The 24,768-nt window shown below is 36.8% G+C and overlaps 1 protein-coding gene and 1 long non-coding RNA gene across 2 annotated transcripts in view; one reads left to right on the forward strand and one right to left on the reverse strand.

The window, feature by feature from the left end:
• Nucleotides 1-24,768, forward strand: part of LOC142223924 (uncharacterized) — a 323,096-nt gene that overhangs the window by 26,435 nt on the left and 271,893 nt on the right. The window lies entirely within an intron of this gene.
• LOC142227515 (uncharacterized) lies at nt 12,965-13,586 on the reverse strand. Its single transcript, XR_012719871.1, has 3 exons — nt 13,450-13,586; nt 13,267-13,365; nt 12,965-13,191 (listed from the first exon to the last, which is right to left on the reverse strand). It is a non-coding gene; the product is annotated as an uncharacterized LOC142227515 (long non-coding RNA).

A 24,768-nucleotide genomic window follows, 5' to 3' on the forward strand; every position in this document is an offset into this window, starting at 1 on the left:
AGATCTAACGGTAGCACACCCGAAGCAGCGAAGGGAAATATCAGCAATCAGCTTTCATCAATAAACATTACAGATGCCATGCTAGAATAGAATGCAATACCAACGCCATTGGGAGCGAGGACTCATAAATTGAGGACTCTGGTCAGGTTCTCAACTCCCGGTAAGCATCAGCATAAGGATTCCATAGAGCACCAGAGCCCTGGATGTTGAGCATCGTGGACTCGGAGACCACAATTGCGACGCTCTGTTATCCTCGGCATTCTCGACATGCTGTTATGAACCGAGTGACTGCGGCGTTGATGATCACAAGATGATGAAATAATATGAGACCTAACGGTAGTGCACCCAAACAACGAAGGGGAATACCAGCAATCAGTATTCTTCGAGATTCGATTTTCACTCTTTCCGGTTTCCGATAGGGCTCTTATCCAAGGAGTTTCCCGACCGTGAGAAACTCCTTGTTTCACTCTAGAAGGAGTGGATGGAGCTGGAAACTTAAAAATGTTTGTAAAACTAAGAATTCCTGTCTAGGCTAGGTTAGGCTAGGTTATGTGGCAGCCCGATGTATCAGGCTCACTTAGACTATTCAGTCCATTGTGATACCACAGTGGTGAACTTCTCTCTTATCACTGAGTGCTGCCCGATTCCATGTTAAGCTCAATGACAAGGGACCTCCTTTTTATAGCCGTGTCCGAACGGTGTTCCACATTCCAGTGAAATGTCACCAGCATTACTGAGGTGGGATAATCCACCGCTGAAAAACTTTTTGGGGTTCGGTCGTAGCAGGAATCGAACCCACGATCTTGTGTATGCAAGGCGGGCAAGCTAACCATTGGACCACGGTGGCTTCTGAATTCCTGTCTAAGGGAAACACGACTTTGAACGTGTTTTCCTTCGTCTGTCTCTGCCTGCAAGGTAGGTCATATATAGGCGATTTGACCCGCTTTTATGAACCGAGAGAGTGCCAAGATAATGAATGAACATAAGATCGGTATGGTAACACAAGCTGTGAAAAGTATATTCCCGGAAGCGATATCAACATTCCTTTGAATTTCATTTTACTTATTGAGGTTATGAAATAGCTATGGCAGCCAAGAATGGGCGGTCTCAAATGAACCGGTAGATTTGTTGTGTTCTTTATCCTTTCCGTTTTTCTCTTCCTACGCCTCACAAATTCCATTCCTTACATTGAAGTTGTTCCATGTTCTCTATTATTTCGTCCCCCAGAATAGGGTCAGGGTCAGAGTATATATTCATTACATTCGACACAGTCATGATTCCCAGTTTCCTCCTAAAATGGGCCCTAACCTCCTTCAGTGGATAGTACAATCTAACATTATCGCAGGAACTTACACACTCTGTACCTTATTATTGTCAGGCATTTAATAAAGAATGGTGTCTGGGTCCCCATACCTCATGCTGGATCCATCACAGTAACATTTCGTATCTGCTCTGAGATCATATAAGAAAGATCGGTCTCGAGTGCACCAAAAACTTACATACCGCATTTTGGGGGCTCTTAGGGTAGTCGATTGTGAACTATCGTTGAAACCGTAGGTTAGGTTAGGTATAGTGGCAGCCCGATATTTCAGACTCACTTAGACATTCAGTTCATTGTGATACCACAGTGGCTCAAACCGTAATGTTATCGCCATTATTCTCGTCTCCGAGACGGTTGGAGTTATGTTCTGACCATTATCTATAACGATTCAGTCATGATTTCGAGGTCCTTCCTAACATGGTTTCCACTCTCCTTCAGTAGTTAATCTAATCGAATACCTTCCATTATCGCCGAAACTTACAAACTCTGGCCCTTTTTATTATCAGGCATTTAATAAAGAATGGTGTCTGGGTCTCCATACCTCATGCTGGATCCATCACCGTAACATTTCGTATCTGCTCTGAGATCATATAGGAAAGACCGATCTCGAGTGCGCCAAAAACTTACATACCGCATTTTGGGGGCTCTTAGGGTAGTCGATTGTGTATAGTGGCTGCCCCATATTTCAGCCTCACGTACACATTCAGTCCATTGTGATACCACAGTGGCTCAAACCGTAGAGTTATCACTATTATTCTCGTCTCCGAGAATTATGTTCTGACCATTATCCATAACGATTCAGTCATGATTTCGAGGTCCCTCCTAACATGGTTTCCACTCATACGGCATTTTGGAGGCTCCTAGGGTAGTCGATTGTGAACTATCGTTGAAACCGTAGTTCGCATCATTATTATTCCTGCCTTCGGGACGGTGGGAATTATGAGCTAACCATCATTCGGAATTTTTAATCCAAATTCGGCCCCACGTTTACTCTAAAATTCTTAGGCTTGTGTTGATATTGTCCAATATCTTAGTGTCATTTTATTGCACATGGAATTAAAGGTCCTCTGTATGACCTTTCCCCATTCTTGATTGCTGAAGTTCTATTCACCTTCGCAATATCACAGATTGTTTCACACTCAAGGTATATCAAAACCACTGTCTCTCAATTGACGTAGCGATACGAAATGGCAATGCCATTGCAAAGCATACGAAATAAATAAATTGTACTTAGAGTTCTAACACCCCATCCCCCCACCAAGAAATGATTTTCCTTTCTTAACAACTCACATTTGTGTTGCCCCTTACCTTACCGCCCTCTCCACCACCACGAGAAAATCAAACACAACTCAGCTTTAGCAAAAATCCAGTATCCTCATTACCGAACATCACATAACTCAGTTGAATGGGTCTGGGTTGGAATTGAAGCTGTAGCAGCGATGGCAATGAGTTTGAATATAACCATCATTTGTGCCAAACTTTAAGCAATTCCATCATTCATTCTTTCTTTCCAATCTCTTTTTAACCAATGCTTACCGTTGCCCCCTCCCCCCTTCAACCATCCCTTAACACCAAAAAAACAAAGTGGTTATATCTTATAGCCGATATGGTATGCTTGCTTGGATATTGCTTGGTGTTTGCCTTGTTGTTGTAGTCCTTTTTCCTTGAAGTTGGCAGTTTAAATATTTTTTAATTGTCCTCCCGTTCATTGCCCATAATAGTCAACGAAGGAGCAATGTTTTTACAATACTTAGTCATTTCTTATATTAAACAGGCAATTTTGCCCCTTTCATCAGAGCATATAATCAGGATGCAAAACGGAGGGGATGGTGTGCTAAGAGTCCAATATGGATGTCTTTGAAAATGACATTCTCGGAAAGGTGAGTGCTAGAATGTGGCAAACCAAGAATGGTTTAGGAGGAAAGAAGAATCCTTAGGTAGCATTGAAGTTTGGAGTTACATTCAACAGTAAACTGTTCTTTCAATAGTGAAAAAAGGACGAAGATTTGTGGTTGGACCAGCACTTTATGTGGGATTGTGGTCTTGTAGCCAGCACCTCAGCTGACGAATGACTTTTCGAATATGGGAGCAGTTGTGGCGAAAAGAGTCATTGTTTGCTGACCAATCACCTATAGTAACGAACTATCAGAAGTACCAGCTCATGAACACAGAAAGGGAATATGATCACCTCAAGAGCTACTTTTCACGGGGGAATATGATATTTTGTTACATCCTGCAGTATATGGCGCACTCTGCAATGATTCTCAACCAGTTCAACCTTGGCAAGGAGTGTGATGTGAGCCAGTGGTTTTTAGGCATAACTTGCGCACGTTTACCAAAATTTGAAGTAAATGTTACTTTTTTAAATACTATTAGAACAAAATTTCCCCCACGGTGCGATTCCTTTCTGGTCCAAATATTTGGCCGGACACCTAAATATTGGGATATAGGGGCTGCTACCATTCCCCAGGCAACACCCACACTATTGCCTATTTCGAGGTTGGAGTCAGACAACTCCTACGAAGAAATCACGCTTATTTTCTTAAAAACGACCAATTACTCAGCATTCAACAGTCTCTGATCATCAACGAAGCGTAGTTCATATCAACTAGCGAACATCTTCGAACCGTTTTTCTCCTTAAATATTGATCATAAAAGAACAGACGTTTTCATGAACGAATTGATATCCTTACCGACTACCAATTAACAACGAACCGAAGTTCTCATCAACCATAAGGATTTCTCATCAAGGTATCGACGTTTTCACCAACTAACGGAATTTCAACTAGCGATCATTTACGAACCGAATTTCACCTTAAGTACGGATGAACAACGAACCGACGTTCTCGTCAACTAGCGATCATAAACAAATTGAAGTTCTCATCAACAATGAACCGACTATCTGAATTTCTTATCAAAGGACCGGCGACTTCATCAACTGATGGAATATCAACTAGCGATCTTCTACGAACCGATTTACTCCTCAATCGGTTCGGTGATAATCGATATATCACCGAATCGATGTTCCCATCAACTAACCGAATTTCTCATCGAAGGACCGTCTTTTTCATAACCGACCCCAATTTCATCAACTACCGATCATCAGCGAAATTATGCTCATCATTAGATCCTGATTAGCACAAATCGACCATTTAATCAGCAACGACCCATCATCTACTAATTAACGTGCTCACCAACTACCGATCATCTAAGAACCAAATCTCTCCTTAACTACCTATCATCAACAAACCGAAGTTCTCATAAATGAGTTGAAGTTCTTATCAAATAACGATCAACAATCGCTTGATCAACAACCGAACCGAGGTTCTTGTCAACTTCCAACCGACTTTCTCATCAATGGAAGAACGTTTTCATCAACGACCACAAGAAAATCGATTTGTAGATGATCGGTAGTTGGTGAGAACATTGATTCGTTGATGTTTAGTACGTGAAGAAAACTTCAGTACGTTGATCATCTGGGACTGCTGAATCTTTTGAAAGGTAGATGACCGACGTTTTCGTCAACATTTCTCATCAGAGAAATTCTCCTCATCATCAGTTCCCGTTTAGCATAAAATCGGCCATTTAGTCAGCAACGACCCGTCATCTACATATCACAAATTTCAACAGTATCTGATCAACGGATCGATTTTCTCATCAACGAATCGTATTTCTTTACAAATGAGCTAATGAAACAATTTCATAAATACAATGAAGTTGTTCGTTATTATAATACATATATGTTTGAATCTATAAGGAAATGTGTTTGTTAATAATTTACTTTTAAAAGAAAAAGATCCCGACACATGGGAAACGAAAGCTAGGGACAGTCCGGAGGTCAAATCTGGTGATCGGTTTATATGGGGCTATATATAATTATGCACCGATATGGACCAATTTTTTAATGGTCATTAGAGACCACATACTAACACCATGTACCAAATTTCAGCCGGATCGGATGAAATTTGCTTCTCTTAGGGGCTCCGCAAGCCAAATCGGGGGATCGGTTTATATGGGGGCTATATATAATTATTAACCTATGTGGATTACGAGTTAACAGCTGCAAACACCGCTCAGAATCATCAACACGTTGTTGTTTTTGGTCAAATGAGAGCTCGCGCTGCACCCATTTTGCACAGAGCTTCCGCATATCAAAATATTGATGAATGATATGACCAACACGTTCCTTTGATATCTTTAAGGCCTCTGCTATCTCGGTCAACTTCATTTTACGGTCATTCAAAATCATTTTGTGAATTTTTTTGATGTTTTCGTCGGAACCACCACTGCGTTCACCGTCCTCTGTGCTCATTTCACAACGCTTGAATTTTGCATACCAATCAATTATTGTTGATTTCCCTGGGGCAGAGTCCGGGAACTCATTATCAAGCCAAGGGTTTGCTTCCACCGTATTTTGTCCCTTCAGAAAACAGTATTTTATCAAAACACGAAATTCCTTTTTTTCCATTTTTTTCACAATAACAAAAGTTGCTTCACAAAAGACGCTCTATCTCACAAACTAATTGACTTACAGACGTCAAATTTTGACACGAATCATTTGAAGGTTGGTACTATATAAAAATGATAGCATTTAATACTAGCGGCGCCGTCTATGTGTCAGACCGGGGACTTATCAGCCAACCTGCTACTAACACCATGTACCAAATTTCAGCCGGATCGGATGAAATTTACTTCTCTTAGAGGTTCCGAAAGCTTAATCGGGGGATCGGTTTATATGGGGGCTATATATAATTATGGACCGATGTGGACCAATTTTGGCATGGTTGTTAGAGACCATGTACCAAGTTTCATCCGGATCGGAAGAAATTTGCTTCTCTTAGAGGGTCTGCAAGCCAAATTTGGGAGTCCATTTATATGGGGGCTATACGTAAAAGTGGGCCGATATGGCCCATTTGCAATACCATCCGATCTAGGTTAGGTTAGGTTAGGTGGCAGCACGATGTATCAGGCTCCCTTAGACTATTCAGTCCATTGTGATACCATATTGGTGAACTTCTCTCTTATCACTGAGTGCTGCCCCGTTCCATGTTAAGCTCAATGACAAGGGACCTCCTTTTTATAGCCGAGTCCGAACGGCGTTCCACATTGCAGTGAAACCACTTAGAGAAGTTTTGAAACCCTCAGAAATGTCACCAGCATTACTGAGGTGGGATAATCCAACGCTGAAAAACTTTTTGGTGTTCGGTCGAATCAGGAATCGGACCCACGACCTTGTGTATGCAAGGCGAGCATGCTAATCATTGCACCACGGTGGCTACCATCCGACCTACATCAATAACAACTACTTGTGCCAAGTTTCAAGTCGATAACTTGTTTCGTACGGAAGTTAGCGTGATTTCAACAGACGGATGGACGAACATGCTCAGATCGACTCAGAATTTCACCACGACCCAGAATATATACATTTTATGACGCCTTAGAGCAATATTTCGATGTGTTACAAGCGGAATGACAAAGTTAATGGTTGAGGGTATAAAAATGAATCTTGTAGTATCTTGTTTCTTCTAAAGGATAATGCTGGACAATGGCACAGAAAATGGTAGGACTCTTCTGTTGCCTATGGGTCCAGACACCATCCGCAAATATCATTAATCCAATCCTTACCATGTGTTTTCCAAGTGTGTTATGTCCTGTTATGATGCCTATTAGTGATCTCAAATCATCTCTATGTGCCGCCATCAGAAAATCAGAGTTCGTACGGCTCTTGTCGTTTGCTCGCAGTTCGCATAGGAAGCCAAACGTCCTTTCCATAAGTCCTTGTATTTGACATTGCTCCTGTAAGTATATAAGGATAGCGGGGAAAAGACATCTGCACGATATTATTCGTACCGCGTGGGTCTTCTTTAGCCATGACATCCGCCTGCTCATTATCCATTATTCCATGGTTAGGTTAGGTTAGGTTAGGTTAGGTTAGGTGGCAGCCCGATGTATCAGGCTCACTTAGACTATTCAGTCCATTGTGATACCACATTGGTGAACTTCTCTCTTATCACTGAGTGCTGCCCGATTCCACGTTAAGCTCAATGACAAAGGACCTCCTTTTTATACCCTCCATCATAGGATGGGGTATATTAACTTTGTCATTCCGTTTGTAACACATCGAAATATTGCTCTAAGACCCCATAAAGTATATATATTCTGGGTCGTGGTGAAATTCTGAGTCGATCTAAGCATGTCCGCCCGTCCGTCCGTCTGTTGAAATCACGCTAACTTCCGAACGAAACAAGCTATCGACTTGAAATTCGGCACAAGTAGTTGTTATCGATGTAGGTCGAATGGTATTGAAAATGGGCCATATCGGTCCACTTTTACGTATAGCCCCCATATAAAGGGACCCTCAGATTTGGCTTGTGGAGCCTCTAACAGAAGCATATTTCATCCGATCCGGCTGACATTTGGTACATGGTGTTGGTATATGGTCTCTAACAACCATGCAAAAAGTGGTCCACATCAGTCCATAATTATATATAGCCCCCATATAAACCGATCCCCAGATTTGGCTTGTGGAGCCTCTAAGAGAAGCATATTTCATCCGATCCGGCTGAGATTTGGAACATGGTGTTGGTAGATGGTCTCTAATAATCATGCAAAAATTGGTCCACATCGGTCCATAATTATATACAGCCCCCATATAAACCGATCCCCAGATTTGGCTTGTGGAGCCTCTAAGAGAAGCTTATTTCACCCGATCCGGCTGAAAATTGATACATGGTGTTGGTAGGTGGTCTCTAACAATCATGCAAAAATTGGTCCACATCGGTCCATAATTATATATAGCCCCCATATAAACCGATCCCCAGATTTGGCTTGCGGAGCCTCAAAGAGAAGCAAATTTCATCCGATCCGGCTGAAAATTGGTACATAGTGTTGGTAGGTGGTATCTAACAACCATGCAAAAATTGGTCTACATCAGTCCATAATTATATATAGCGCTCATATAAACCGATCCCCAGATTTGGGTTGCGGAGCCTCAAAGAGAAGCAAATTTCATCCGATCCGCTTGAAATTTGGTACATGATATTGTTGTATGGTCTGTAATAACCATGCAAAAATTGGTCCACATCGGTTCATAATTATATATAGCCCCCATATAAGCCGATCCCCAGATTTGGCTTGCGAAGTCTCCAAGAGAAGCAAATTTCATCCAATCCGGTTGTAATTTTGAACATGGTGTTAGTATATGATCTTTAACAACCGTGCCAGAATTGGTCCATATCGGTCCATAATTATATATAGCCCCCATATAAAACGTTCTCCAGATTTGACCTCCGGAGCCTCTTGGAGGAGCAAAATTCATCCGATCCGGTTCAAATTAGGAACGTGGTGTTAGTATATGGTCGCTAACAACCATACAACAATTAGTCCAATCACACAAAAATTGGTCCATATCGGTTCATAATCATGGTTGCCACTAGAGCCAAAAATAATCTACCAAAATTTTATTTATATAGAAAATTTTGTCAAAATTTTATTTCTATAGAAAATTTTGTCAAAATTTTATTTCTAGAGAAAATTTTGTTAAAATTTTATTCGGTTCATAATAAAATTTTCATCATTGTCAAAATTTTATTTCTATAGAAAATTTTGTTCAAATTTTATTCGGTTCATAATCATGGTTGCCACTCGAGCCAAAAATAATCTACCAAGATTTTATTTCTATAGAATATTTTGTCAAAAGTCTATTTCTATAGAAAATTTTGTTAAAATTTTATTTCTGTAGAAAATTTTGTCAAAATTTTATGTCTACTTTGTCAAACTGAATTATATATGTATTGGATCGATCTTTTTTGATTTAATATACCACGTATGGACTTACATACAATTTAGAAGATGGTGTTAGGAGGTTTTAAGATACCTTGCCATCGGCAAGCGTTACCGCAACTTATGCAATTCGATTGTGGATGGCAGTGTTTAGAAGAAGTTTCTACGCAATCCTTGATGGAGGGTACATAAGCTTCGGCCTGGCCGAACTTACGGCCGTATATACTTGTTATATTATCCATTATTCCATAATGCCCAGGTACCCAGCACAGAGTGATATTATGATCAGTGAAATCTCTACGACAATGGCTGACTACCTATGACGTTATGTTCGAATTTCCTAAGGCCTTTATTGATGTCTGACTGTCAATGAAGAAACTGATGTCGCTCCTGAATATCGGCCTCATCAACCGTAGTTCAGCAGCTTTCGCAATATCAAAGACCTCCGCCTGAAAGATGCTGCATTCACCATCCATTTTATGTGAATCCCTAAACCCCAAATGTTCGCAGTCAGTACCACTGCCAGTGTCTTCCTCTATTTTGGAACCATCCGTATAAATATTTAGGTCTCCAAAATGTATACGCCTCTCTTTCCACTCCTCTATATTTGGTATAATCGATTTCAACTGGCCCTCATATCCATGCTGAGTCGCCATAAAGTAGGAATCTGCAACGATTTTATTCGTCCCGCGTGCGCCTTCTTTAGCCATGACATCCGCCTCCTCATTATCCATTATTCCATAATGCCCAGGTACCCAGCACAGAGTGATATTATGATCAGTAAGATCTCTACGACAACGGCTGACTACCTATGACGTTATGTTTGGATTTCCTAAGGCCTTTATTGTTGTCTGACTGTTGATGAAGAAACTGATATCGCTCCTGAATATCGGTCTCATCAACAGTAGATCAGCAGCTTTCGCAACGTCAAAGACCTCCGCCTGAAAGATGCTGCATTCACCATCCATTTTGTGTGAATCCCTAACTGTTCGCAGTCAGTATCACTGCCAGTGTCTTCCTCTAATTTGGAACTATCCGTATAAATATTTAGGTCTCCAAAATGTATACGCCTCTCTTTCCACTCCTCTATACTTGGTATAATCGATTTCAACTGGCCCTCGTATTCATGCTGAGTCGCCATAAAGTCTGTCCTAATATCTCACCCAACTGCAGCAACGAGTTGCGTGTGTCGGCATTCGGCGTTTCCAAGGGAGTCCTGGATTTTCAGCCTCATGAGTATTTCATATTCATGCTGAGTCGCCTCATATTCATGCTGAGTCGCCATAAAGTCTGTTCTAATATCTCAACCAATTGTAGCAACGAGTTCAGTCTGTCGGCATTCGGCATTTCCAAGGGAGTCCAGGCTCTTCAGCCTCATGAGTATCACCTCCGCTGACTTCCTGATATGCAGATCAAGTGGGCTGACTCAGACATCAGTACCTTTAGAGATGCGGTGGCCGTTGTATTTCTTAAATTTTCATTATTGAATTTTGTAAAATTGAGTCCTCGCTACATCTGCATGGGATTACTTCCCCTTCATAAAATGTCTTGATACACCACTATCGCCCTTTCGCTGAGGCCCATTATTTTTATTTATTTGCTTCTCTCAGTTGTGTTGTATTTTACATTTATTCTTTGTTCTTGCTTTTTTGTTGTTTTCCACCATAGCCACCATTTCTTTCATTTCATTAAGAACGTTTCCAACGTTTATGCCATGCAACGCGCTTCGCTGATGCGAATTCAATCCTGTTCATTGCTTGCTGTCGTATCATTGTGTCTTCTTCTTCTTCTCCAACATTGTCTATCTGTTTTGTTAATCTTGACGATTTTCTTCATTCGTCCGTTCATGGTGGCTTCATTATCGTCAGTTATGCTGCCAATTTTCAATAAATTTCAACAAAAGACCAAGACGCCATCTTAGAGTCCTGTGTTATTGTGTTTCTTATCCTGGGTAAATATAATGAAACTTAACACTGAAGTTTGGTAAGCAGATGGGGGTGGAGTGTGGTTGGTATGGTGTGGTTTACAGAAGGTGGCATAAAATTTCCTAGGTAACTAAAGGCATCATTTTATTGATTTGGTTTGTGATACCTTTGGGAATTCAAGAAATTTCCTTATTATGGCATATCTGGAATGATTGCTCTATGGCTCAATGGCTATGGCATTGTAGTTAAATTGTTGTGTATTTAAATATCTAAAGGATTTTAATAAAATTGCATATAAATGATCAACAAAATTATAGTTTTAGATTTTTAATTCTATTTTAATTTGAAGAAAAGAATTTTTAAAGAATATTATTTTAAATAAAATAAAATTTATTCTTGAGGAAGATTAGGTTTAATAGATTCTGGGATTTTCTTAAATTATAGAGTAACATTTAAAATGAAAATTGCTAAAGTATCCATTTTTATTTTTAAGCTTCCATCTTCATGCTAAATATGACTCCAAGTTTTTCACCGAATCCGACTCGCAAATTTTTATATAGCAAACAATGGTAGCGGATATGTGAATAAAACAAAAGAAATCACTATATTTTGTTTTAATTTCATTTTTCAAGAGCAAAAATATCTGAAATAACATGCAATTTTAGAATCAGTGAAGATTTTTTCGAATTGATTTCATTTGGCACAAATCATGGCCTTCAAACGGCCGACAAAGCCATCACATGCTGCACGAAAATGGTTCCTCGATATTTGGGTCAAGTACCGGCGAAGCACAGTCTTTAAATAATCGAAACTTTCCTAGTTTTTAGTGTCAACCTCCCTCTTGAGATCTAGAGTTTTTGATGGCCCATGTGCGGTAGAAATGAAGCGAGGAACTTGCTTTTTAAGCCATTCTTGGTTAACGCGAGCTGGGTGCGTTGTTGCTGAGTCCTGTTGTAATGTCCATGGTGCGTGAGCGAAATATTCGACTGCCAAGGACTTAAATACTGTATGTAGGACCCTTCATTTTGACCCCACGGCCAAAAATAATCTATCAAAATTTGAAGAAAATTTTACCAAAAATCTACCAAAATTAAATTTCATCAAATTTGTGCTTAGTATCAAACACTTAAACCTCCCGAAAAAAGATTTTTGATAGTTGGCTTTGCCTGCAACTATCAAAAGTTGCAAGCATTTCTCTTTTCCTTTGCCAAAGTCAAATAATCGATTTCTATAAAAAAATTTGGTGAAAACTTTATTTCTATAGAAAATTTTGTCAAAATTTTATTTCTATAGAAAATTTTGTCAAAATTTTATTTCTATAGAAAATTTTGTCAAAACTTTATTTCTATAGAACATTTTGTATAAATTTTATTTCTATAGAAAATTTTATCTTTATATACAATTTTTCTCAAAAGTTCATTTCTAGAGAAGATTTTGTCAAAAATTTTATTTCTATAGAATTTTTTTTTGCAAAATTTTATTTCTATCGAAAACTTTGTCAAAATTTTATTTCTATACACCGAAAAAAAAGTTTACTATTTTTTATGAAAAATGAACTAACCCATAGTAAGAATGACCATGATTTGGCGCCAAAGATTTTTTTCATCTAGATAAGTTCATGATTTTCTTATAAATTAGTTCATGTATTGCATCGTATATTAGTTCATTATTACTATGCTGTGGGAAGAATATAGTTAAACTCATTCAAAATATTCCTGCTATCCGGAAAAATGAACAATTTTTTGGGAAACCTGTATTAAGAAATTGGTTTGAAATAAACTGTTTGTCGGTATAATTTTCAAAAAAGTAGAGAAATTGAGGAATCAAAGGTACAACAAGCCTGTATACAACTAATAAATTTTTCGTACAAAACAAGTCAATTTTCTATAACCACCAGTATTTTATTCCAAAAAATTATTATTATATTACACAAAACTATGGTTTATGATATACAATAAAGGAAATATTTTTATTAGTACGTTGGATGCAGTTACTTGTCGGTAGTTAGTAATTGCTTCTTCAAAAGAGTAATATTCTACGTTATTAGGACTAAACTAATTAATTTAAATTTCCATGTTTTCTATCCAGATGAAAGATATATTGAATTGTCCAATTTCATCGATTTTGGCAAACTTTTGTTGGGCGGATTTGTCTTATAAGCATCTGAAATTGCAAAGTTATACAAAATATAAGAAAAATATTATCAAATTCTATCGTTCATATTGATTTTTAACTTACGGTTTTCAAGAGTGTTTCCTAGAGCCAATAAGGATATCAGCTTAATTAGCATTAAACAGTAAGAATATTCAAAAAAATACCATTACAAGACCTGTTTACCTGCAAGTGAAAATAATAATTTTTAATAAATTTAAATTTTAGTTTTATTAAAAACGGACAAAATACCGTTTATAGAAAACTTACCACATTGAAAAATCCATCCAGTTGGTACATTATTGAAATCATATCCATGGACTAATGGGACGTTTTTGAAATTATTCTCAGAATATATTTGAAATAAAAAATGAAAAAAAAAATTAGACATAATTTCCAATTGTCAGTATAGCATTTAGTATTTAAGGTGGATATTAAGTTCGAGTTTAGAGGCTAAAATCGCAATTTTCATGATACGTTTTCTTTAATAATCCATTATAAAAAAATAATCTTTATAAAAAACATCGGAAGACGTACAATTTTACACTTTTCTTAGTAATTTATTTTTAGCGTCTAAACTCGAACTTAGTACTCACCTGTAGGAATTGCTGTAACATAAAAAATAGAGATTCAAAAACATGGTTGCATCTCCAACCTGTGATCCAGATGTAGAATAAATATAGATCATCCTATTACCACTCATGTTGTATATTTTTTATGTAAATCAATTAAAAATCCGCACTAATTTTAAACTATTAACAGAAATATACAGTTCCTTATTCTGTTATTTGTTTTTTATCAATAAAAAGCGTTTCTGATTACTCTAACATCACATCATTCACTTCTCAGTTTATAAAATGTTTCGAAATAAATGTATTTTCATTAATAATCACCAATACCTCACGTACAATTTTGCAAAATTAAAACCACGTGTGCACTTCATAAATGCATCAACATAACTGAATGCAACAATAAAACTCAAAGACACAAATAGCCATAAAGAAAAACAACTCCGTAAAGAAAAACAACTCCACACACACACACACACACGATCCCTTTCTGATCTCGCTATTGCAAGAAAACAACTCTCACCTCAAAAGATACCAACAACACACAAGGAACATTCCATTGTCTCTAGAATCAAAACAACCAACAACAGCATAAATGACGCAATAACAAAAACAAACAATCATACGAGATATACACAAAATGTCTCTTAAAAACTCCCTCACATGATGCACTCACATTTTCCAGTAGCACGTTTATTGATTAGTTTGAATTCTATCTATAAGTTAAGGTAAAATATATACCAAATCTATGAGGAATCTATAAAAAATGATATACACCCGGCAAGGATTATATTAACTACTTTTTATTCTACTTTATCTACAATTTTCAATGTGAGGAAAAACACTCCAACTTATAATAAAAAGGGAAATAATCTGTAGGTAGCCATCATACGAATCGGTAATGTCGTTAAGTTAATTTTTACTACAAAAATTTTTTTCCATACAAAATTTTTTCTTAGTAAATTGTCTACATTTCGTAGTAAGATTTTTATATTGCCCATGTATTTTTTTAATAGAATCGACGATGCATTAACTACTGTGTTGGAAATTTATTTAAGGAAAAATCCTTCCCATTTCGTAGTTAGTGAACTAAAAAACATTTACTGAATTTTTATAAGTTTTCCTTTAGCTAAGTTAATTTTCGTTGTGGTTACGAAAAATGAACTATATTACAGTAAATTTGTTGAACTATGTGGAAGTCAAAATGGTCCTTAAATTTACAAGACACTTTTTTTTCTGTGTATAAAAATTTTTACAAAATTTTATTTCTATAGAAAATTTTGTCAACATTTTATTTCTATAGAAAATTTTGGCAAAATTTTATTTCTATAGAAAATTTTGTTAAAATTTCATTTCTATAGAAAATTTTGTCAAAATTTTATTTCTATAGAAAATGTTGGCAAAATTGTATTTCTATAGAAAATTTTGCCACAATTTTATTTCTATAGAAAATTTTGTCAAAATTTTATTTCTATAGAAAAAATTTTCAAAACTTTATTTCTATAGAAAATTTTGTCAAAATTTTATTTCTATAGAAAATTTTGTCAAAATTTTATTTCTATTGAAAATTTTGTCAAAATTTTATTTCTATAGGAAATTTTGTCAAAATTTTATTTCTATAGAAAATTTTTTTAAAATTTTATTTCTATAGAAAATTGTGTCAAAATTTTATTTTTATAGAGAAATTTCCCAAATTTTATTTTTATAGCACATTCTCTCAAAAATTTATTTCTATAGAAAATTTTGTCAAAAATTTTATTTCTGTAGAAAATTTTGTCAAAAATTTTATTTTTATAGAATTTTTTTGCAAAATTTTATTTTTATAGAAAATTTAGTCAAAATTTTATTTCTATAGAAAATTTTGTCAAAATTTTATTTCTATAGAAAATTTTGTCAAAATTTTATTTCTATGAATATTTTTACAAAATTTTATTTCTATCGAAAATGTAATTCCCTCAACCCAAAGTCAACTACACATGAACCTCCCGAAAAAAGGTTTTTCATAGTCGACTTTGCCTAAACAAAGTTACAAGCATTTCTCTTTTCCTTTGCCAAAATCAAATAATCGATTTCTATAAAAAAATTGTGAAGAATTTATTTCTATAGAAAATTTTTGAAAATTTTATTCCTATAGAAAATTTTGTCAAAATTTTATTTCTAAAAAAAAATTTTCAAAATTTTATTTCTATACAAAATTTTGTATAAATTTTACTTTTAGAAAATTTAGCCAAATTTTATTTCTATAGAAAATTTCGTATAAATTTTATTTCTATAGAAAATTTTATCTTTATATAAAATTTTTCTAAAAAGTTCATTTCTATAGAAGATTTTGTCAACATTTTATTTCTATAGAAAATTTTGTTAAAATGTTATTTCTATTGAATGCTTATAAAAATTTTATTGCTGTAGAAAATTTTGTCAAAATTTGATTTCTATGGATAATTTTGACAACATTTTATTTCTATAGAAAATTTTGTCAAAATTGTATTTCTATGGAAAATTTTTACGAAATTTTATTTCTATCTAAAATGTAATTCACTCAACCCAAAGTCAACTACACTTGAACCTCCCGAAAAAAGATTTTTGATAGTTGGCTTTGCCTAAACAAAGTTGCAAGCATTTCTTTTTTCCTTTGCCAAAGTCAAATAATCGATTTCTATAAAAAATTTGGTAAAAACTGTATTTCTATAGAAAATTTTGTCAAAATTTTATTTGTATAGAAAATTTTGTCAAAATTTTACTTCTATAGAAAATTTAGTCAAAATTTTATTTCTATAGAAAATTTCGTATAAATTTTATTTCTATAGAAACTGTTGTCAAAAGTTCATTTCTATAGAAAATTTTGTCAAAAATTTTATTTCTATAGATTTTTTTTTTGCAAAATTTTATTTCTATCGAAAATTTTGTAAAAATTTTATTTCTATAGAACATTTTATCAAAAGTTTATTTCTATAGAAAATTTTGTCAAGAATTTTATTTCTATAGAAAAATTTGTTAAAAATTTTATTTCTATAGAAAATTTTGTCAAAAATTTTATTTCTATAGAAAATTTTGTTAAAATTTTATTTCTATAGAAAATTTTGTCAAAAGTTTATTTCTATAGAAAATGTTGTTAACAATTTTATTTCAAAATTTCATTTTTATAAAAAAGAAACGTTGTCAAAATTTTATTTCTATAGAAAATTTTGTCAAAATTTTATTTCTATAGAACATTTTTTCAAAATTTTATTTCTATAGAAAATTTTGTCAAAATTTTATTTCTATAAAAATTTTTTCAAAATTTTATTTATATAGAAAATTTTGTCAAAATTTTAGGTTAGGTTATGGAAGATGACACGAAGCCGAACTAGCGGATTTGTGTTCACTTAGACCATAGTTGGTCCATTGCGATTCCTCAAACTTCTTTCCATCTTCCTCCTCGTGTCCGTCTACTTCCGGCCGGACGCTCCTAGTTCCTCCACCCCGAAGCCTTGATGAAGACGAGAATATTCCTCAGGCTGCATTTTCGCAAGTCGGTCATAGTCTGAAAGAAATAAGAGTCCAGTATATTGTTTCTTCTGAAAGATAGTGCTGGACACTGGCATAGGAAGTGAAAAGAATCTTCCACAGCCTCGGGGTCCAGACACCACCTACAAATATCATCATTCGTTAGGCTTATCCTTACCATGTGTTTTCCCAAGGTGTTGTGTCCCGTTATGACGCCTATCATAGACCTCACATCCTCTCTCTACAATGACATCAAGACTTCAGAGTTCCTAATATTATTGTCGTCCTATATCAGTTTGGTTTGTTCACAGCCAATAGAAGAAGCCCATCGTGTCTTCCATAAGTCTTCATATTTGCTATTGATCCTGTAAATAAGCAAGGAGAGCGGAGGAAAAACGTCCGAAATGACGTTTTCCGTACCACCTGCGCCTTTCTTAGTTATGCCATAATGTCCAGGTACCCAGCACAGAGTTACATTATGCTGTTCAGTGAGAACCGTAAGCTCTCTACGACAGCGGCTGACCACCTTCGACCTTATGTTCGTATTGCTCAGGGCCTTTATAGCTGCCTGACTGTCGATGGAAATGTTGATATCCCATCTAAATAACGGCCTCATCGATAGAAGTTCTGCAGCTTTTGCAATAGCAAATATCTCCGCCTGAAAAATTCTGCATTGCTCGTCCAACTTAAAGGACTCCTTAAGTTCCAACTCCTTGCAGTATATTCCGCTGCCTATCCCCTCGGTCATTTTTGAGCCGTCAGTGTATATGTTGAGATTCCCAAAGTGTATCCTATTTTCATCCCAGTCCTCGACGCTCGGGATAATTGATTCCAGGTCGCTCTCAAACATATGCCGTGACGCCATATAGTCCGTTCTCATATGTCGTCCGGCATACACTATCAGTTCAGTGTGTCTGCAACCCGTGCTCTCCAAAGAGTCCAGGCTCTTCAGTCTGATCAGCATGACTTCCACCTCCTAATGTGGACATATCCCCATCAATACCTCCAGTGCGGTGGTGGCCGTTGTCCTCATCGGCCCGGTCATGTAGATAAGGGCCGTTCTATTTATCCTGTCCAATCTCAGTATATGATTGTGGTGGTTAGTGATGGGCCACCAGACATGACATCCATACACAGCTACTAGCCTTATTACAGCTGTGTACAGCCAGTTGAAAAGGGACGGTTTCATTCCCCACCGCTCCCCAACAAGCTTCTGACACGCGTATAATGCCGTATAGGTCTTCTTCATACGATCCGCTACATTCTCGAGCCAATTTAGCTTCGATTCCAGTACAATCCCCAGGTAACGTGCCGACTTCGAGAGTGTCAACCTCGTACGCTGAAATTCTGGATCTTTTTATCCATCCAGTCTCCTTTTCCTTGTAAAGAGCACCAAATCCGTTTTCCTTGGATTTTCTCCTAATCCACCACCACTAGCCCATTCCGCTAGAGATTTCAGTGACTCACTCATCACGTCCGCGATCGTGTCCAAGAATTTGCCTGACATCATTATGACAATGTCATCCGCGTATGCCACCACTTTTATGCCACTATTACTCAGGGCGCTAAGAATCTCATCCACTATAATTTGTAAAAATTTTATTTATATTGAAAATTTTGTCAAAATTTGATTTCTATTGAATTTTATTTCTATAAAAATTTTGTCAAACATTTTATTTCTATAGAAAATTTTGTCAAAATTATATTTCTATAGAAAAATCTATCAAATTTAAAAAAAGAAAAATATTATTTGAAATTAGTGACCAAGATTGTGCTTAGTCTAACACAAGTATATACGGCCGTAAGTTCGGCCAGGCCGAATCTAATGTACCCTCCACCATGGATTGCGTAGAAACTTCTACGAAAGACTGTCATCCACAATCGAATTACTTGGGTTGTGGTATCTTAAAACTTCTTAACATCGTTTTCTAAATTGTGAGTTAGTCCATACGTCGTATATGTTAGACAAAAAAGTTATGTATCGTTTAGTCTACAAATAATTACGAATCGATATGGACTTTTTGCACGGTACGTAGAGAGCCAGAATTAAAATATGGGGGTCGCTTATATGGGGGCTATATACAATTATGAACTTGATATGGACCAATTTTTGTATGATTGGAAATCGATTTATCTGAGGGATATATATATAACTATAGACCGATATGGACCTAGTTAGGCATGGTTGTTAACGACCATATACTAGCACAATGTACCAAATTTCAACTCACTCGGATGAAATTTGCTCCTCCAAGAGGCTCCAAAACCAAATCTCGGGATCGGTTTATATGGGGGCTATATATGATTATGGACTGATATGGACCACTTTTGGCATGGTTGTTAAATATCATATACGATCACCACGTACCAAATTTCAAGCAGATCGGATGAATTTTACTTCTCCAAAAGGCGCCGGAGGTCAAATGTGGAGATCGGTTTATATGGGGCTATATATAATTATGGACTGATATGAACCAATTCCTGCATGGTTGTTGGATAACATATACTAACATCACGTACCAAATTTCAACCGAATGGGAAGAATTTTGCTCGTCCAAGAGGCTCTGGAGGTCAAATCTGGGGATCGGTTTATATGGGGCCTATATATAATAATGGACCGATTTCGACCAATTTTTGCATGGGAGTTTGAGGCCATATATTAACACCACGTACCAAATTTCAGCCGGATCGGATGAAATTTGCTTCTCTTAGAGGCCTCGCAAGCCAAATCGGGGGATCGGTTTATATGGGGGCTATATATAATTATGGACCGATGTGGACCAATTTTTGCATGGTTGTTAGTGACCATATACTAACACCATGTACCAAATTTTAGCCGGATCGGATGAAATTTGCTTCTCTTAGAGGCCTCGCAAGCCAAATCGGGGGATCGGTTTATATGGGGGCTGTATATAATTATGGACCGATGTGGACCAATTTTTGCATGGTTGTTAGAGACCATATACTAACACCATGTACCAAATTTCAGCCGAATCGGATGAAATTTGCTTCTCTTAGAGGGTCTGCAAGCCAAATTTGGGGGTCCGTTTATATGGGGGTTATACGTAAAAGTTGGCCGATATTGCCCATTTGCAATACCATCCGACCTACATCAATAACAACTACTTGTGCCAAGTTTCAAGTCGATAGCTTGTTTCGTTCGGAAGTTAGCGTGATTTCAACAGACGGACGGACGGACGGACATGCTCAGATCGACTCAGAATTTCACCACGACCCAGAATATATATACTTTATGGGGCTTAGAGCAATATCTCGATGTGTTACAAACGGAATGACAAAGTTAATATACCCCCCATCCTATGGTGGAGGGTATAAAAATATGTTTTCTTTCAGTATTTGCAATATTATATATTATGATATATGATATAAATCCCATCTTAGCTTGCACCAACAAAGGTACTACTTCTCAAAAAGGGAGAACTTACTTACAATGGATTTTGACCTAACACAGAAATTTATATTTTTTAATATATTGAATTATAAAAAATTTTGTTTCTTTATTTCTTGTGATCGTATATCCCTTTTGGTTCGTTGCCGTCCATCTAAAATAGCCAAAAAAGAGCTTTGAAAATTTTAGGTTTATTTTTACTCACAAGTTTAAAGCTCTAAATAAAAAATAACTCAGAAAATTTATTCATATTTTATTGCTTTTAATCAAATAGCAACAAATGAAGGAGAATAAATCTGGAATAAATCTAACAGATGCCAGGCGACCGGTTAAGAAATGATAGAAATCTAAAGTTAAGTGAGTTCATCTCTAATTTCTTCCAAATATTTCCCCTTCAGAATTTAGACTGTATTCCTCTCAAACATAAACCAAGTATTCAATTTTAAAAATTCTTGTGAAAATATTTACATAAATCGTTTTACATTATTGCTTAAAACTTATTTATTTTCTACAACAAAATGTCCTTTGAAATGAAGCCACCAATCTTTACGCATTTATATCCTAAAAATGGGAGAATACATCAACTTTAGGGGAACATTTGAACTAGCATTTAAATTCTTCAGAAACCAATTGAACAAAATGAAATATTTCAACCAAATGATATCAATTACCATTGATTGAATGTTAATTTAATACACAAAGCGCGGAGGAAAACCAAAAAAGAAAAACTTTTTGAACTTTTGAGTAGGACAAAGGATGAACGATGGATGGCTAGAGGAAATTGTTGTATGAGTTGCCTGTAAGGCACAAAAGTTTATAACAAATACACACACACACCCAAACAAAATCAAAGGAATTTCCACAATCGCATACAACCAAACCAATTGGACGAACTGTTGTGAAAAACCCCCAACAACAACAACAACAAAAAAGTTTCGTATAAATTTTCATTATTTATGGCAATTGCTGTTTGTGATATTTCACTAAGGACCCTTCTTTGCCCAGCGCCTCTGACGCAACCCAGTGAGGAGAAGAAATTATGGACCTACCCCGAGAAGATGGCATGAGGAAGGCTAGCAGTAGCTTAGCATCATGGCATAAAGACAAGTATCCTGCAAATAAATGAAAATGAAAATTGAATGAAAGCTAAAATTCTAAATAACAAAGACTAAGTTGATGGTGTTTCTCCAATTTTTCGCATTTGGCATGGAATTAATTGCTCTGAATTTGCTATGCGAATGTTGGAAATACCAACATCCCAACAAATGGCCAATGGCATTAGACCATGGCAGCTCGGGCAGGACCAACCAAAATATATAAATACTATAGTTTTTTTTTTTGTTTTCTTAATAAGACCAAATAAGGAATGCTATGGAATGTTTTAATTAATATTAATTGAATGGAAAATAATTGAAAGGATTTTTCTCCCTCCCTCCAAAATCCCCCTAATGCCATGTGCCAAGGGTCTATCATATCCAAAGGATTTTTCTAACCCATAATCCAGTTTCACTTCATTTCCTTCATAATGTATGCAAATGATTTACGAGCATAATTTTCCCACAAAAAAAAAACAAAAACAAATAAAATAAAAATCTAAGGACATTTATTTTAGCCATAGCAGCCCCCCCCCCCCTTCCCATACTTTTCTCCTTTTGGATTTCCCCCTTTTTGTATTTGGTAGTCATGCCAACAAATCAAAAGTATAAAAATTGATAAAAATTTCCTCTGATCAAAATAAAGTAGAATTAATCTTTATAAAATAAAGCAGAAAAAACTGCAATTCAAGGATACAGCCATCTTACACACATTTAAAGACATAGTCAAGCACACACACACCGGAGAAATGAAAATGTTATACAAATTTAATACGTGCCCATCAAAGTGACATTTTTTTGTATAGCCTTCGAAAAACTGTCTAGGGAAACAAATTCCACCCGAAAACAGCCCAATATCAAGGGAAAACAATTTCCAATATACCTTCTTTGTTTGACTTATAAAACATCTGAGAATTTTATATGAATTTTCAAAGGTACACTTTACAATAAATCCATATGAAATTCCAAAGGGCCTTTTTATACAAAAACAAGTGAGTAAAGTAGAAAGTCAGGCGGGGCCGACTATATCATACCCAAAACCACACACTGTGAATTAGTAAACATAAGCATTTCGAGAGTATCATTGGTATAGGTTTGGGAGATGAACCGCATTTGTTTATTTATGAAAATTAAGGAGTATATGTTTATTGCAATTTTGTCACAATCTAAACAGAAACGCCCTTAAATTAGGAGCTATACTTGGTTTTACACCTACAGAGTTAGGTTAGATATAGTGGCAGCCCGATATATCAGGCTCATTAGACTATTCAGACCAATCTTATACCACAGTGGTGAACTTCTCTCTTATCACTGAGTGCTGCCCGATTCTATGTTAAGCTCAATGTCAAGGGACCTCCTTTTTAAAGCCGAGTTTGAACGGCGTTCCAGATTGCAGTGAAACAACTTAGAGAAGCTTTGAAACACTCCGAAATGTCACTAGCACTAGTGAGGAGGATAATCCACCGCTGAAAAACTTTTTTGGTGTTTGGTTGAAACTGGGTTTGCACCCACGACGCTGTGTATGCAAGGCTGGCATGCTAACTATTGCAGCACAGTGGCTTCTACCTACAGAGTTAGTAGACCACTAATATTGAGTTCATTAAAGGGTGATACGGTCAAAATTTGGTCAAGGGAAAACGCGTGTAAATCGGTGAAATCGTTTATTTAAAAAATCAAATTAAATTTCTTTTTCAAGTTCAATTAGTATAAAATTCAGGAAAAATATTCAGTTAGGCTTTCGCTTTTCCAAATCCGCAGAAAGCCAGTTTGCCTTGAACTGCTGCTCGCCCTTAGCAGTTTTTTTGGTATTCTTTAGGTTCCGCTTGACAATAGCCCAGTATTTCTCAATTGGGCGGAGCTCTGGCGTGTTGGGAGGGTTCTTGTCCTTGGGAACCACCTGCACTTTGTTGGCGGCGTACCACTCCATGGCCTTTTTACCGTAATGGCAAGATGCCAAATCCGGCCAAAACAGTACGAAACAGCCGTGTTTCTTCAGGAAAGGCAGCAGACGTTTATTCAAACACTCTTTCACGTAAATTTCTTGGTTGACAGTCCCGGTGCTGCTTTTCAAGCCACAGGTACAGATGGCTTGCCAAACCAGATATTTCTTTCAGTTTTATGTGCTTGAAAATATCTGCTACCTTTCCCCTTCCTTTTGCCGTATAAAACTCCTGTCCCGGAAGCTGCTTGTAGTCGGCTTTGACGTAGGTTTCGTCGTCCATTACCACGGAGTCAAACTTCGTCAGCATCGTCGTGTACAGCCTCCGGGATCGCGCTTTGGCCGTCGTATTTTGTTTATCATCGCGATTTGGAGTCACTACCTTCTTGTAAGTCGATAGTCCGGCTCGTTTTTTGGCTCGATGCACGGTTGTAGACGATACACCCAGCTTATTTGCGGCATCTCGGAGAGAGAGGTTAGGGTTTCACTTGAAACTACCGGCAACTCTCTTTGTCGTCTCAGCGGCTTCCGGTTTTCGATTTCCCCCCGATCCAGACTTCCTGGCTGTCGACAAACGGTTGATTTGGCAACTTTTAGCGATTTTGCCAGCTTTGCGTGCGAGTAGCACGATACACCCAGCTTATTTGCAGCATCTCGGAGAGAGAGGTCAGGGTTTCACTTGAAACTACCGGCAACTCTCTTTGTCGTCTCAGCGGCTTCCGGTTTTCGATTTCCCTCCGACAACTTTTAGCGATTTTGCCAGCTTTGCGTGCGAGTAGCTCGGATTTTCGCGATGCGCGAGCAAAATTTTGATACGCTGCTCTGCGTGCGAGTAGCACGATACACCCAGCTTATTTGCGGCATCTCGGAGAGAGAGAGGTTAGGGTTTCACTTGAAACTACCGGCAACTCTCTTTGTCGTCTCAGCGGCTTCCGGTTTTCGATTTCCCCCCGACAACTTTTAGCGATTTTGCCAGCTTTGCGTGCGAGTAGCTCGGATTTTCGCCATGCGCGAGCAAAATTTTGATACGCTGCTCTTCTTGCTTGGACGGCATTTTGACAACTTAAGAGTGAATTCCAAAATCAAAATACG

Source organism: Haematobia irritans, chromosome 2 (genome assembly GCF_050003625.1).
Source record: "Haematobia irritans isolate KBUSLIRL chromosome 2, ASM5000362v1, whole genome shotgun sequence".
Taxonomy (NCBI): Eukaryota; Metazoa; Arthropoda; class Insecta; order Diptera; family Muscidae; genus Haematobia; species Haematobia irritans.